The 15,835-nt window shown below is 36.4% G+C and overlaps 1 protein-coding gene across 1 annotated transcript in view; it reads right to left on the bottom strand.

The window, feature by feature from the left end:
- The window catches only part of LOC148065232 (junction plakoglobin a-like), a 93,269-nt gene extending 78,152 nt beyond the window's left edge, over positions 1 to 15,117 (bottom strand). The window contains exon 1 of the mRNA XM_087810090.1: positions 15,044 to 15,117. The gene's annotated coding sequence lies outside the window, so the exon portion shown is untranslated. The remainder of the gene's footprint in view (positions 1 to 15,043) is intronic.
- Between the last annotated feature and the right edge of the window lie 718 nt (positions 15,118 to 15,835).

Here is a 15,835-nt window from a genome sequence, read left to right on the forward strand (position 1 = left end):
TTTTAAACCGTTTCTACAGTTCGTGCACAACTATGAAGCTATAGTTAGATGAAAACTTTGATATTCATATATGCCATAATTAAATGAATGCTAAAGGGTAATTCAATATTGTTATATTATAATGGTTATATTTATGTATTCTGCACGCTAAAGATAGAGGGTTATAAAATATATATTATGTTTGAGGTTGCATGAGGGGGAAATTGTTATCAGCTCACACACACACACACACACACATTCACAAAATTCAGGATTAGAGTCAAGACATCGATAGAATAAACAATTCTCGTCTGCCTGAGAACGACGATCAAGGAACTCACGGCAGGACAACAACGCCTGAGAGACTCCAGGAGGGCAAATGGACGGAGACTACGATGTAAAGGGATGCTGAGCCCAGGATTTCAGGCTGTACTCGTCTGGACTGCCAATATGCTGTGTCACAGAGAGAGGGCTGGTCAAGCTTGTACTTCTTTTGGTGGTAATAAATGACCTGAAGATACTCTGGTATGATCAATCCTCCAGAAAGCGAAGTATAAGACCCAGATGAAAGAGTAATCCGGGTCTGAGTGCAGACACCCTGTTTAACTCATCACTATGTAAGGTAAGGTAAGGTAAAACTTTATTGATCCCTCAGGAGGATGTAGTCCTTTACTACAGGCAACTTATTAAAAAGGATAATAATAATTATAATATAAAGGGGAGGCATTCATAAGATAAAACTATTTTTCAATTATTATTATTTTTAATATGAAAGAGTACTACAAATTTAGCTTAAGGTAAAACTATCCTCCATAAACATAATATATGTGTTTTTGCTTTTCAATAAAGTGTGACACACAGTCATAGTGATGATGCATGAATCCTCAACATGTTTATTCTCTCTCTCTCTCTCTCTCTCTCTCTCTCTCTCTCTCTCTCTCTCTCTCTCTCTCGCTCTCTCTCTCGCTCTCTCTCTCTCGCTCTCTCTCTCTCGTTCTCTCTCTCTCGTTCTCTCTCTCTCGTTCTCTCTCTCTCTCTCAAATGAGTCATCAGTGGCGTCTGGAACAGTTTGGTTCCAAGACAATTTAATGGCTGCGAGTAAAGAAGTGAGAAAGGTCAGCGAGTTGAGAGGAATTGGACACTAACGACAATTGTGACTCATTAGAGACAAAAGTGAGGGTTTTTAAAATCCTGGGTTCAAAGACGGAACCGAGACCTTTTTTATGTTTCTGTCACATTCCTGAGCTGGTGGAAACGCATCCTGAGAAAACCCTCATTAAAGTTGCTTTGTAGGTTTTTTGCTGAAGTACAACTTTGTTCTCTTTTGCTGTCCATTTAAAGTTTGATCTGGACATGATCCTACAACTTTTCAGGGATTTTTTTTATGGAGAACAGATACAAATATTCTTAATAAAGCAGATAAAATATCCCATAATAATATGAATTTATCAATTTATGTGGAAGCAGGAAGCTAAAAAAAGAAGGAATTCATCAAAAGAACATTCAAAGGTTTGTGACTTTCATGGCAGAAAATGTTGTTTATATTTCTACAGTTCAGTAAATATCATTTCTGTAATGCACTAATCTTATTCTCTATTCTGTGAACAGAAAATGATTTGACGAAGGAACCCGAAAAAAGGGTGAACTATTTATCTCTAATGTGCGTCTCATATTCTTTTTGATCTGCGTGTAACGATTGTTTCTGCCGACGGTTCCATGGATGTTTTGCCACATTGACATGTGTTGTGATGAGGATGAACGATGAAGGCTGACATTTTCATTCGGATCTCATTCCATAAGGTGGACCAGGCTTCTGGAAACTTTCAGCTGAGTCCATGAATGGAGGGATATTGAGGGTATTGATTGATTGTTATTATTATTTATATTATTTTACAAAGTATTGTTTAACATAAATGTTATTTAAACCTTGTGTTCCCTCCAGGTCAAAGTTTGTTTTCGGGCCTTTGGGTCACCTTGACCCAGATAAAACACAAGGGTTAAAGTGATAGTTCACTCAAAAATAAAACTTAACTAATTTTCTACTCATCCTCATGATGATTAAGGGTTGGGATTGCTTCGGAATAAATAAATAAATGGTTAAATATAAGCAAAAAATACCTCTGTCTTTAATGTCCATTTTGTATTGAAGCATTGACATGATGAATTGTTTCAAAAAACTTAAATAAGTCTACATTTGAAGCTTATTTGAAGCATCACCCTCCATGTTCTTGCCTTATGTCTTTCCTCATTGAAACACATTGCAAGCGTCAGTGCTAAAAAGAAGCTTAAAATATAGACTTGTTTAAGTTCCGCATGTCGAGGCTTCAATACAAGATGGACATTTCAGAAGAGCAGTATGGAGGATGTTTTTAAGTTTGTCTTTTTGGACGATGATGAAACCGAGCTCCAGTCGCTATGTTAAAGTTAACATATATTTTTGTGTATAACTCTAAAAAGGAACAGATTACTCTGAAAATAATCCTAACCCTTGTCAACATGAGAGAGTAGAAAATGAGTAAAATAAGCCTGTAAATGTGTTTCATGTGTTTATGTCTCACCAACCAGGAAACATCATCAAAGTTTAAATCGTCATCTTTCATTTTATGCCAATCCAGGGAATCATGTGGAACATGTTGTGCCACAAGGAACGTCGGGACAATCTAAATCACTTGGGTGTCATTGGAATGGTTATAAAATCGATGCCTGGGACGTGAATGAGCATAAATGTCAACGATTAAAGTCCCTGTACACAGGTGACGGATAGAGTTTGTTATAAATGTCACTGTCATCCTTGAAGAGACAAAAAAGGCTTCCATCTAAAGCTAAAGAGAAGAAGATAAGCCTCCTGTATTATCTCTGCCGTCAAAGATGCTTCTAAATAATCCCATTAAAATTAAACATCTGTTGTAGTCTCAGATTCATCTCCAAACAAAATGAAATGAAACAGATGGAAACAGTATTTTACGACAATGCTAACTGAGTTTTCATGATCAGGGCTCCTGATAATTATTCATAACATCATATTGTTAAAACGATGTTTAATAGAGTAGCGTTTAACCTGAGAAGCATGGGATACGCAGGAATGACTCAACATCTGCGATGTTCGCCATCGTCTGCGAGTCTAATTTAAACTATTCACATTGAACCAAAGGCAGTTTCCCGACAAAGAAACATTTCATGAGAAGATAAGGAAATCCTTCTTTTGTCTAGTGTGTGACAAATTCCATTGTTGCCGCAGCAAGAAAACAAAAGCAATCAAACAGAGTAATGCAAAAACAAGCGGGCGTGCTGCGAAGTTTTAACTCCGCAATTTTTGGTAGCAGAATTCTTCACGCCTGAGGGCCAAATCCGGCCCGCCGGTTCATTTAATTGGGCCCAAAATCAAAGTAGGAGTATGATTCTCATTCTTCCTGTTTTTACATTTCGGATCATAACGTTTTTCAGCCCGCAACCAAAATTCTGCTCCCTTGTGAAATCAATTTTGACACGTAGAACCAAAGTCGAGTGGAGAATGAAAACAAGATGAATGTCGGCCAATAGTGATGTAGCATGTAAGCAGGTCACAAGTTTATTTCCACATATTTTCACTTTAAGTTGAACGATAAAATGTAATTTACAAATGGTTCACACACGTTGTATTAAGCAACAGGGGAAAGTAAAATTCATAAGTACTCACGTTAATATAATTGAGTTAATTTTTTAGTAGGGTGGGGGTGTGGATACTGAAATATGTCTAGTATTAATTTGTATGGTTTGTACTTAAATCAGATTCATTATCGCGTGGAAAAAAAAATATAAATGTAATAAATAATGTGAATTATTATGTAAATATATAAATATATTATCTGAAAAAGCAAATTAAAACCCTGGTCTTGGGTACAATAAAGCCTTTTTTGATTTAGATTTTTTTTTTTTTAATGGAAAACTAATGCAAAAACCCAACTCTCCTGACTCACTCACATGATTCAAATGTTGTCTTTCTCTCCAAGCCTCTCATCATGACCATGTTTTGAACTTATTACTTTATAAAGTTCTTCCCCGTCTGAAATCTGGGCGAACGAGATGTTACAAGAGCGGAGCCCATTCCGACATAATAATGGCTTCATTCCTCTCTCCCTCGCTTTGTTTGTACAACGAGTCGCTTGGAGGTGGATACTTCAGGGACTGATGATGTTAAGTGACAAACTTGATGCTTGACCAATCACAGCAGAGTTGGTGTGGTCATTGTAAACAACATTTAATCTCCAGAAAAGTGTTTTCAGTGGGCGGGGATAAAGCTTATTTTTTATTTTAAATATTTAAATGAAAAGAGAGTTTTGTACAAACACATACTGATGAGTACAATAGAGTCCAACATCTATTTAAGACACACTTAAATCAACACTTTAGTTGCACTTTTAATGAATAAAATAGCAATTGAGTAACTTTGCTGTTAGATTTTGTTTTTATTTCTCTTTAGCGTATTTTAAATTTACTCAAATAACTTAAACTACCTTTGTTTTTATCAAAGTACCAAGTATCAAAGAGTACTTGAGTATTTTCTCACCAATTGTGAAATTAAGTTATGACATAACTGAAAGTCTCCAATTGTCTTCATTGGTATATTTATTGCTATCATCACATTTCAAAAAAGCGAAAAACAGCCTTTTTGTTCTTGTGACCAGAAAATGAGGAAAATAGTGTTGTTTCGCACACACCTTGCTGTGATTATGAAAGAGAGTTAAGAGCTCCTAGCACTTCTGCTCTCCACCACAGTGCAGGAACAGCAATAAATCAATAAGCAGGAAACAGCGAGTGAGACTGCAGGTACATGGACTGACCTTTACCTGCCGTCATTTAAGTGACCAAATCGACTGCTCTTTCTTTACAGGAACCATTATAAGGGGTGAAGGAAGTATATTCAATTAGATTTGGAAAATATTCTTCTGCTACTAAGTGGGGGGTTTTTTTCTAGCTAAGGAAGCTGCCTTTTGCCCTAATATCTTGAAAGGCAAGTTTGTTCGTGTACGAACAAAAAAGCATTAAAGTTACTTGGTTATAAAATACGGGTAATTGCTGAATTCTGAACACTGTGGAGATTTGCGTTCTGAAAGCACAAAAAAATAGTTTTTCTACATTTTGCTGTCCAAATGTTTATATAATTTCTGTATATTGTTAAACCTGCTGAAGAACCAATAAGGTGGTACATGAGATTGGCAATATGAACTAAAAATATCCCAACATAACTCCAATACTTTGTTTAAGAAAATATGTCACAAAATTCTGTTTTAAGAGTTCTATAGCTATAAGATGATACTCACCAATTATATACATTTATTAGGAAACTGTCACCATTTAAACAAAAAAAAGTGATAAACAATCAGTGTTGTTTATAAAGATTCACATAAAAGATTTCAAGATTGGTGATATATTTTTTACTATATACAGTATATTTGCAGATAAGGTCATTCACAGTATTAATGTAACATAGTGTTATGTTATTGTTTATGTCAGTTTAGAAATGTGAACCAAAGTTTGAGAAATGTGTCCTTATTAAATGAATAAGATCCAACTAGTCTCACTTTCTTTCCGAACAATCCACTCTTTTCTGGGTTAGAGGAGGATTTAACGCAATCCTTTTCAACACTGGTTTCCCCTACGGTACTATTTTTCTGCTCTTAGCAAGCAGTAAATCAGGGACGCTTAGTTTTGCGTCAAGTGAATAAAACACAATGTGTTCTTACCTTATACATTATTTTATTTGATACAGTATGAGCAATAAAACATTCATAGTTGATCAAAATATATCTATTTCAGTTTTAGAATTCATCCTGAAATAACAGGCAAAACAATGCACGAGCCAACACTTGCGTTTTCATCAACCAGATCAACATCCCACAACAACAATTGTAAAGTAGATAAAGCTTCCCACATGACTGATAAGTTTTGAAATAGCCACCAACAACATGGCATCTTGGCTCATTTCATGAAGAATAATAGCCATGAGTGCTTCGTTTTTTACACCTTTGATGCCGTTCCTTTCAGCTGACTTTAGTTTTCTAGCGGGCCCTGAGGTGCAATCACTCACGCTAACAGACTCTTCAAGTCATGGAGACGCTCAAGTGAATATATTAACACAGTACGTCTGCTGACACACACGTGTGCAGACAGATACACACTATTTCCTTGATAGGGTATGAATCCTTGTCGTCCGATCATACAGTTTTGTTAGCCACTGATGTGTGTGGTGTTACTAATACTAATACTAATAAACAATAGGGGTTTAAGAAAATAATAACAATATTATAAGCAATATTTCTTTTCCATGATATCATATTGATATTTAACAGCGCTGTATCTTTTAAAAAAAATGAGTTCATAGTTTTTTTTTAATTTTGTACAGTTTAACTCTTTAAAAAGAAACTCGATACATAGTTATTCCTATAGAATTGCAATATATCATATCGTTGCCCCTTTGTATCGTATCGCCAAACTCTTTCCAATACACCCGTGATAATAAATATTTAATCAGGGCTCTTCAAGAATATAATGCATGAACCTGTTCTTCATATTTATGGGGGGCGTAGGAGACTGGAGACTATCCCGGCCGCTTAGGGCAAAAGGCAGTGATGTGAGAAACCAGGTCAACAAATAATGGAACCAAATAGTGAGTCTATCTCAGTTCTCTGACAGACACCATATGAGTGAGATGAAAGCTATTATCTATAACAATAGCAACCTGGAAAAGAACCAACATCAGATATATTTCTAAAATTCTTGGATTTGGAGAAACACTTCATTCTGAAAGTCATACGTTAATAATTGCCCTTTAAACTCCTTAACAAGGCTTAAACGAGATAAGGATTATTATAGAAAAATCACCACCCACACACAAGACTAGCTCAAGAGAAAAAGGAAGGAAGGGAAAAAAACTGAGTGAAATTAACATTAACTGTAAGCTGTTTGATTGACCTGGGCAAAGTATTACTGTGGCCCTCCTGAGATTTGAGTAAAACTATAACATTGAACACGTAGAATTTTTTCTGAACGCTAGTGTTGGGCAGATGCAGATTTATGAAGCAGCTAATAATGAGATATAAGCTTTAATATATGGAAGGCTTAATTGAATCAAGCAGAAATTGCCACCTAGAAAAAAGGACACCGCTTCATCAGCACATCACTATGAATTACTAGTTCAGTTGTAACTTTTTTAACTTCTTAGTTTGTGTATTTTCATTGAATTTTTTGTGAGTATTAAAGTCTCCAAAAATGCTTAAGAAAGAAAAAGTTTTGTTTGCCAACACACCAGTGTGTACGTGACTTTCTCTCGCACCGAACAGAGAGAGGAATATAATGCATGAACCTGTTCCCTCCCCCCCGAAAAAAAGAAGCATAATAATTAGAGTTGACTCCCCCCCCGCACCCCCCCCCCCCCCCCCCACACACAGTACATAATCTGTTCAAATTCAAATACACATAATATTTTTGAAAAATAGAATATTTCAAATATAATAATAATAATATATATCAAATATTTCTGCTTTCTCTTGTTTGGAAAGGACTAAACAATATTGCACGGCTATCAAGTGTGAATAAGGTCTGATTTGATTCAGAATTTGTTGTTGAATAATGATAATGGCCTAATTGTATTACAATCTACTTTATTTCTATCTCCTGAGTTTAAACAGCATTTCCACTTCATGCATGCTGTGCCCTCTACAGGCTGTCGCTTTGCGTTTCCACCCATATTAGTAGAATAAGTAACTGGAGTATATTATATTTTATTGTATTAATAAAACATCTAAATGACATTGTATAGATTCCTGTTTAGAAAAAGTGAATGTCTGTGTCACAGGTTAGCACGACTCTCTATACGTCCTGTGAATAACTGTTTCAGTCAGATGTTTATGTTAAATCATGACGTGGTTCAGTTAAAGGACCTGAACAAGCCCTTTGAATCCTTAGTTCTCCAACAGCGAGTACGAGTGAATTTTAACGTCAGTTTTCCTGATTCTATTAGTTTCATTTGTTTTGTCCTAGACAGCTCCAATATGCCGCGCAATAACCAATCTCTCGCTCTTATATCGATATTGAAAAGTCTTTATAGAATCGATTCTTATTCTATTTAATACATTTTCTTATACACAGCCCCAGTGTTGATTATTGAAAAGGTCAATATTCTCCAAGTTCTTCAGGTATTCCATAAGACTGTTTGGGAAAATTGGGATTTAGATTATCCTTGGTACCTCAAGCAGAAAATGGTCATGTCGGTTATTTCGGCCCTCATTGACGGATGGAATCATTTACAGGAAATGACCGAAGACGAACTCGAAACACACCATTGGTTTCAACTCTTACTGATGCTTTCTTACGCCAGTGAAAAAAGAATCTGCATTTCAGTTCCTTTTTTTTTTTACAAATGGTTCTCCTCGTTTTTATCCAACACGTCATGATTGCAGGTCAAGTCAGGATGAGACCTTAAGATCAACTGATAAACAGAAAGAGCTGATCTCAAGAGGTGCTCCATCTGATTACCGACAATTCGAGCCATCAGCGTTATCTACAAATGCAGGACGTAACAACCATGAAAGTGACCCTTCAGTGAACTGCACTGTCAAAATCCCTCCTCGCCCTCTCTCGACGCATTTGGGCTAAATTGCACCATTTTCATCGGTTTCAATTCGAACAGCAGCAAAACGTGTGAAGCAGAGCCTGTTAGAGAAGCAACTGGGAGCGGAAGAGAGCTCTAACTATTAACTGAAATGGACGGTAAGACACAGTGTTCCTCCGATCGTGGATTACCCGACACCGCTCAAATGATCCCCATAACAATAATGAAGTGAGATCAGTGTCAGCTGGAAGCGTTGCGGAAATCTCATACTTGCAATTCATAGTTTTCATTTTAAACATATTACTTAAACAACTCTGTACGGCCAATGAACATTGATTTTTTTTTATCTTTATTGATGACATTATTTTCATGACAGGTTGTTGACGTTGTATTTTGCATCATAACTTTGTTAGGATAAGACACTTTAAATAAAATTGAATTGAAAATTGAATCTGCTGGAGCAACTGTAAAAAATAAAGGTTAAGTGAAACTAATGTGTTGATTTAAGTGTGTCTTAAATTGATTTCTGACCTCCATTGTATCATCAGTATGTGTCTGTTTGTACAAAACTCTTTTTTCATTGAAATATTTACTATAGAAAATGTTCAATAAACACCGTCTTTCTGGATATACAATCTTGTTTATCATAACCACACCCACGCTGCTGTGACTGGTCAAGCATCGTAGTATGTCTCCACGCGCCATCAATCACAAAAAGCTCCACCTCCAATAGACTTGATGTGTAAACAAAGCGGGGCGAGGTGACAGCTGGCTGGAGGAGGACGAGTGAAGCCATTATTACGCCATAATAGAAACTTTTGTAACCTCTGAGTTGAGTTTTCACGTTAGTTACCCTTTAAGCTAATGGTGAGAGTGGTTGGTGATCCAAACATGAAATATTCTTTTAAATAAGGTGGAAGATGATGATTTAAATGTGTTATATAATAAGACTTAAAGCCACAGTATTACAATTTTAATAGTCGTTGACAACTGTAAACCACAACTTGATACCTTCTCCCTTCCCTGATGTCACAACTGTATCGGATCCTGGTCTCGTAACGTTGGATGAAATACCTTTCGTAGCATATTCGCAACCCGCTAGTCACACTGGCATCAACAGCTAAGCCCATAACAGCAGTATGATACCTTGAATACTTCGGACGTTGATATGAACCTCTAGAGTTTCTGGCGAAGATCCTGTTGAGGAACATGACCATCATATATAAATGCTTTTAATTTTCTTATGTTGAAAAGACAGTTATTTGTGAGTCCCTAATACTCTAGAATAGTGATATGTACAGGGCTCTAAAAATAATGACTGAAGACAATTTCAACATGGAGCTTTCGAAAGCCTTGGTTGCAAACAGTTGCAGGAGAAATCGTTGGTGACCACCAGGAGCTTCACTTCCAACTCTGCTCACAGACAACAATGGCCGCTCTTATTTTCTGAAGCCAGGGGCAAGAAAGAAGTTCAGTGTTTTCCCAGAGGACTGTGCAGCCTATTTATAGGGAGCGAAAAAGCAAAGCCAGAGCCCAACGCCAAGGAGTGTGTTTCACAGATGTCATGCTCGGACACAACTGACTTCTACTTGTTATTTTACTCCGAATGTTCGACCAGCTGACACGTTTTAATGTCACTTTTTCATTACATCTGGTTGACAAAACTCCTCGTAGATTTGACTTAGCAATATCATGGCGGTTTCAAAGCCCCACAACGGCGTATAAACACACACTTGTGTTCCTTCCCTCTCTTATCATCGCCGTGGCAGCCTGTTAATCAGTGTGCATCCTCTGTCTGCTTTTGGCAGCGCTGCCTTTGCTCTGTGAGATTTGCTGTCTCGCCAAAAGGGGAGTTGGCATAAAACTTATCCAAAATCTGTCTTCAGTTTTACAGTAGCGGTTTCCTTCTGCCGCTGCTGTAGACGCCACTCTTGGATCTGTAATTGTTGAGCTAATGCAGGATCAACATTTGTCTGAAGGTCATTATCTGAGGGCTGATCTTAGGATTTGGTTTAATAGTTAGTGTTTCCTTCCAAAGAGTAACATCTCTAAACTGACTAAAATGATGTCACAACACAATCTGGACCTTATAATCCCATAAATTCTGCGGCAAATCTCTTTTGTTTAATCAACTGTAATTCATTCAAAGTTAGAAAATAAAGCTCATTTGGCTTTAATTTTGTTTTAATTTGTGTCTGCTCGTTTAGACTAACAGTTTATATTCGTGTCTAAACAAGAAGGATCTGTCTCGCCTGCAGTTAATACAAAACTCTGCAGTGAGAATTCTGACCAGCTCTAGTAGAAGAACTCACATTCCCCCGATACTTAAAGTCTTCACTGGCTGCCAGTTTCCTTCAGGATCAATAAAAAACATTTAAAAAAAATGTAAAAGATACTTATGTGTCTTGGCCTTTTAAAGCTTGTATTTTAACTGTTTTTTGTTTTTGTTTGCTGAAGTGCTTTGTGACCCTGTTCTAGAAAGGCGCTTTACAAATAACCTTAACTTACTTACATAGTATTGGTCGTATGCAAAACAATAATCAAAATTGAGATTGCCATATATATCAATCTAAAATCATCAATACTGAAACCTTGCATTTGGATATGATACTAATCTGGTATGGATATTACACTATGAGTGAGACAGTTTCCATGAGCCTGATCTTAATGATGAATTAATTACTGCTTCCGGCCTGCATGAATATTATTTGATTAATTGACATTGTAATGCTGATGAGACTTTCTATTAGGAAAATATAAAAATAAATAAATGGTAATTAGACTCTTAAACTATGCATGAATAATAACTATGAAATTCATTGTCCGTAATTGATTGATTCTATTGAATTTAAAAAACAAATGATTGAAAAACCTTTTTGAAGTAAATTCCTTTCTTCAAAATTGCTGCAATATCAGCGAAATACCAACACGTTTTATGGCTTTTTGCTGTTAAAATTGCCCCAGTGATCGTATAAGCCTTTTCGGAGTCCCAAAAGATCACAACCTTTTTATTAAATATGGAGCAGCTCTCAAACAGAGCCAACAGCTCAAGAAGACGACATACAGTACATAACAGCAACAAATCAGATATGCTGTGTTGAAACTTAAGGAAATTCAAGTGTGTGTACATTTGAGAAAGGCAGGAAATTGAGGGAGTTTAGTTAAAAGCTCAAAAGTAAACAAATTGTGGAAATGTTTTCTGTAGTGATGTGCTGTGGAGCTTCATGAAGCACTTTTTCTTAAAGGCCAATAGATATTCTATTGAAGCCTCACATCACTTTGAAAATAAGGGCGCCCCCTACTGAGCTCTATAGATCAGGACAATGCTTCAGCTGGTCAATAATTCTCTGTATTTAATAAGTTCATAATATTTCTTATTATTCGACATTATATATTTTGCTGTATTCAAATTAATGAGGAATTAGCAAACCAACCCCTAATTCTCCTTAGCTAAAATAAAGTGAAACCAAAGAACTAGATGTAACAGTCCATGAAAGAAACATGTGCTGAGGTTGTGCCAAGTTGACCCAAATTAACATTTTAAACACCTACTAAAAATTTATTTTAAAAGGTTTTTTAACCCTTAAGTTATCTCTGGGTCAAGGTGACCCATTGGTGTGGGGAAAAAAAGTGTTTTAGGTATCCCTTGTGTTATATCTAGGTTGCGAGGGTCATCTTAACATTGATATAACACACGAGTTAAAGGTTTTGTGAGAAACCTTTAGGAAATAAGTCCTTTAAACAAAGATTTTAAACCGACATCTCCGAGTCCTACACACAGGAAAACTGATCGAGTGAGGGGTAAGCAAGGTTATGTGAGACTGAATATTCATTGACTCTATTTTCTAACTTTCTGTAAAACACTGTATACATTAATAATTAATGATGTGTTGTTTGGCTCATTTACAAGGTGCTTAATATAGCTCATCCAATGTGTTGCCAGTGGTTCAGGACCACTGACTGCTCGTCTGAAAGGCTTTTAATCTTTATTTTCTCCAAAGTAACTTTACAGGTCCAGATGGTCTAATGGTAGAATTAGCTAGCAGAAAAAAGGCAGTAAACTTCTTTTTTTTTTTTTTTTAAACAAAGGGAAACTATAAACTATATGGGACCTTCTTGTTCAAGAGAGTACAAGGACTTCGACTTATTTGGCGTAATAGTGAGATATATTTTTCGTCTATTGTTGATGTTCATTTTTTTGACAGGAATACCATTTTATTTTTGACATATTTATCCGTGGTGCAAAAAAGTAAGTGCATTATTGATTTATAGGACCAGTCCGTTTACCTTTAGCTAAAGTTTAGTCCAGAATTGATTGGGATGAACTGATTTCGTTTACTTTTTTTTCTGATTTAATTTCTTTCAGTTCTGTTGGTTGTCACCCAAAGGTATGTTTGAAGGAACATTCTAAAGAGAGATGCTAGTTGATGAGTTTTTTATCTTTGTATGACTACATTTATTCATCAGACTGGAAGCAGTCAACAGTACAGATGCGTAATTGCTGACACATGGCTGCAGTAATTATGGAAAGAAAGAGACATTCAACTTCAGTGCAATCCTTCAAGGAAAGTGAAAAAAAATAACCGAGCTGTTGCTAAAAACCTGACCGTAGCATTAACACCTGGAGATGAGCACCAGGATGTCAACACAACACTAATATAGCAGAGAGAGGTAATGAGCGAACCCTTGTAATCCTTGTTTAAGTGCTTTTTCATCTTGCAAGAGATCGGAAGGTAATGTGTAGAGCCCGGCTGGTTTCTCAGCTGAACAAACTGTAGACGACATTTTACGGACGGTTATTAACAAGACTATATTAGTCTTCCAGCATCACAGGGATTCTTGTGAATTGTTTTATTTAATTGTGTCATGTTAAGCATTACTTACCAAGGGCTACAATCTTAAACTGAACATTTTTAACAGTGAACTGACTATTTCATTTTGTCCTTTATTATTACTTAAATTCTAAATACAGCTGTATTCAAACATTCATTCTTTCACCTTTATCATTTTTTTATTTCTATTTAGTGAGTATTAGTTGTCCCTAAAGATAACCTGATAGAAAAGTGAAACTGAATGTTATTTACACATTGATCATGTTACATTAAAGATCGTAAAATGATGATCCGCTTTTTTCATCCCTTATTGTAGCATGATTTGACTTTTCAGTATTAGTATTTACAAAAACTGAAATTGTCCTTTTCAAAATAATTCATTTCTCTTATAATGAACCTATTTTTCTTCATCCTTTTTGCCTTTTTTTTTGCTTTATTGCCTCAGAAAACAGTCCCAATATTTTTCATTATGCAGTATTTGTTTTGTTTTGTTTTTACCACAAAGCATGTAGAGGTCTATATTTTATAATGTACATTATAACTGTTAAAACATATTAAAAAAAAAAAACCAGATTTATTACTAATTAATTTACATTTTATTGCATGAGCAAGTATTTTTTAACCTACCATGCAGTAAGAATTCCGACCCTCAAAACACTAGTTTTTCTTTAGATATTCCTCATATCCTCCACTCATTACCTGTATTACCTGCACCTGTTCGAACTTGTTACTTGTATAAAACACACCTGGTCACACAATCAACAAACACATCTCCATGAAGGCCAGGTGTTTAGTTTCATTGGAGTTTTTAGATGTTCTGTCATCAGGTTTAGGATAAGTTTTCCTCCACAACATACCACATGACACGTGACACACCGTCTTGATTAATCGAGTCCCGTCAGTGTTTCCAAACTGCTTTTCAAAGTCACTGTAGAGACAGACTATTGCTGGTGAAATGAGTGGTCAGGTGATCAATCTACACACACACACACACACACACACACACACACACACAGTAGACTGAGGGCGAGCCTCAGTGAGCTGAGTCAGTGGAACATATCGGTGACACTGGATGTAGAAATGTTGGTCCAGTCATTGTCACATACACGCGAGAACGAAACACAAAAATCAATTTCTGTATTTATGGTCGAATCCCATTAATGATTTAATGCACAAATGATATCTTCTTAACTACATCTGAGGTGTGTGTTTGTGTGTGTGTGTGTGTGTGTGCAGCTGCATGACACCACTTGTGACAGTCACATCTGTCCAGCAGGATAACTTCATCGCCGCCACAGATGCACATCGTGTCTTTGAACGTCTGCTGTGGATGAGTAACGTCTCTCTCTGACACACACACCTTTCAGATTCAATGCTCAATCAAATAGGTCACAAAGACATGTGTGTGTGTGTGTAAATGGGATGTCATGCTGGAGGCAAGTACACAAGAGAACAGACTCGGTCAGCCCCCACCCTGGTGGACACAAAAGCATGCATGCACGCTTGCACATAAAATTTAAAGGTTCGTTTTTTTTTCCCCCCAAACATGGGTTTCTAAGGATGCTGTGTGTCGGACAGCTCATCCTGATGGAAGTTAAAGAAAAAACACTTCAGTTGGACTTCTCGTGCAAGCGGCTCTCACCTTGGGAACCAGAAGGCTGCTGAGGGAGCGTCTACTTCTTCTTGTCCTGGATCTAAATCCACTGTCTGGTCAAGTCTGCAGCCTCCGCTCGCTGTCTGTGATTCAACGTGCTGTGCGACGCTCAGCCGGGTGGAGAGAGGACCGGCGAAGGGAGGAGGGGAGGAGGAGGAGGAGGAGAGGAGGAGGTCTCACTCGGATGGATTCTGCAACACTCCAGTACCAGCAGAGAGAGGATGTTGCTATGCAGAGACGGCCGAGGACTGTAATGTCTCTGTTGTTGTATTAGCCCTAATGATCATGTTTTTTTTTTTCCAATTGTCCCTGGATGGTTTAGAATGTTTTATTAAAAGGAATATTAATTATACTTAATTTATTTAAAATACATATTGCCAAATATGAACACCAAGGTTAAAATAATAGGAATCTTATACATTTTTTATTATCCTCAGTAAATATTACATGCAAAAATGCATGCCAAATATTTAAATATGCGAATTGAAAAATTAAAGTATAGTATTAAATAGAATAAAAGAAAAAAAGGCAATTATTTTTTATTTACTATGTAAATTGTAAAGCAACTTGTGGTCTGTGTATCCCTCAGTGTTTTCTGTGGATTTGTTTTGGTTTGTTGTTGTAGGGAAACCTTTTTTGTGAGCTATTGTATGGTGTCTGTATTTGTAGTCATATTGTTATAGCTGTTTTTTTGTTTTTATCTTTCATCACGTATGTTCATATTTAGTGTGAGTGCACATTTTGCACTGAACAAATGCATTTCTGTCTTGTTTAATAATA

Source organism: Callionymus lyra, chromosome 15, assembly GCF_982586985.1.
Source record: "Callionymus lyra chromosome 15, fCalLyr1.hap1.1, whole genome shotgun sequence".
NCBI classification, from domain to species: Eukaryota; Metazoa; Chordata; class Actinopteri; order Syngnathiformes; family Callionymidae; genus Callionymus; species Callionymus lyra.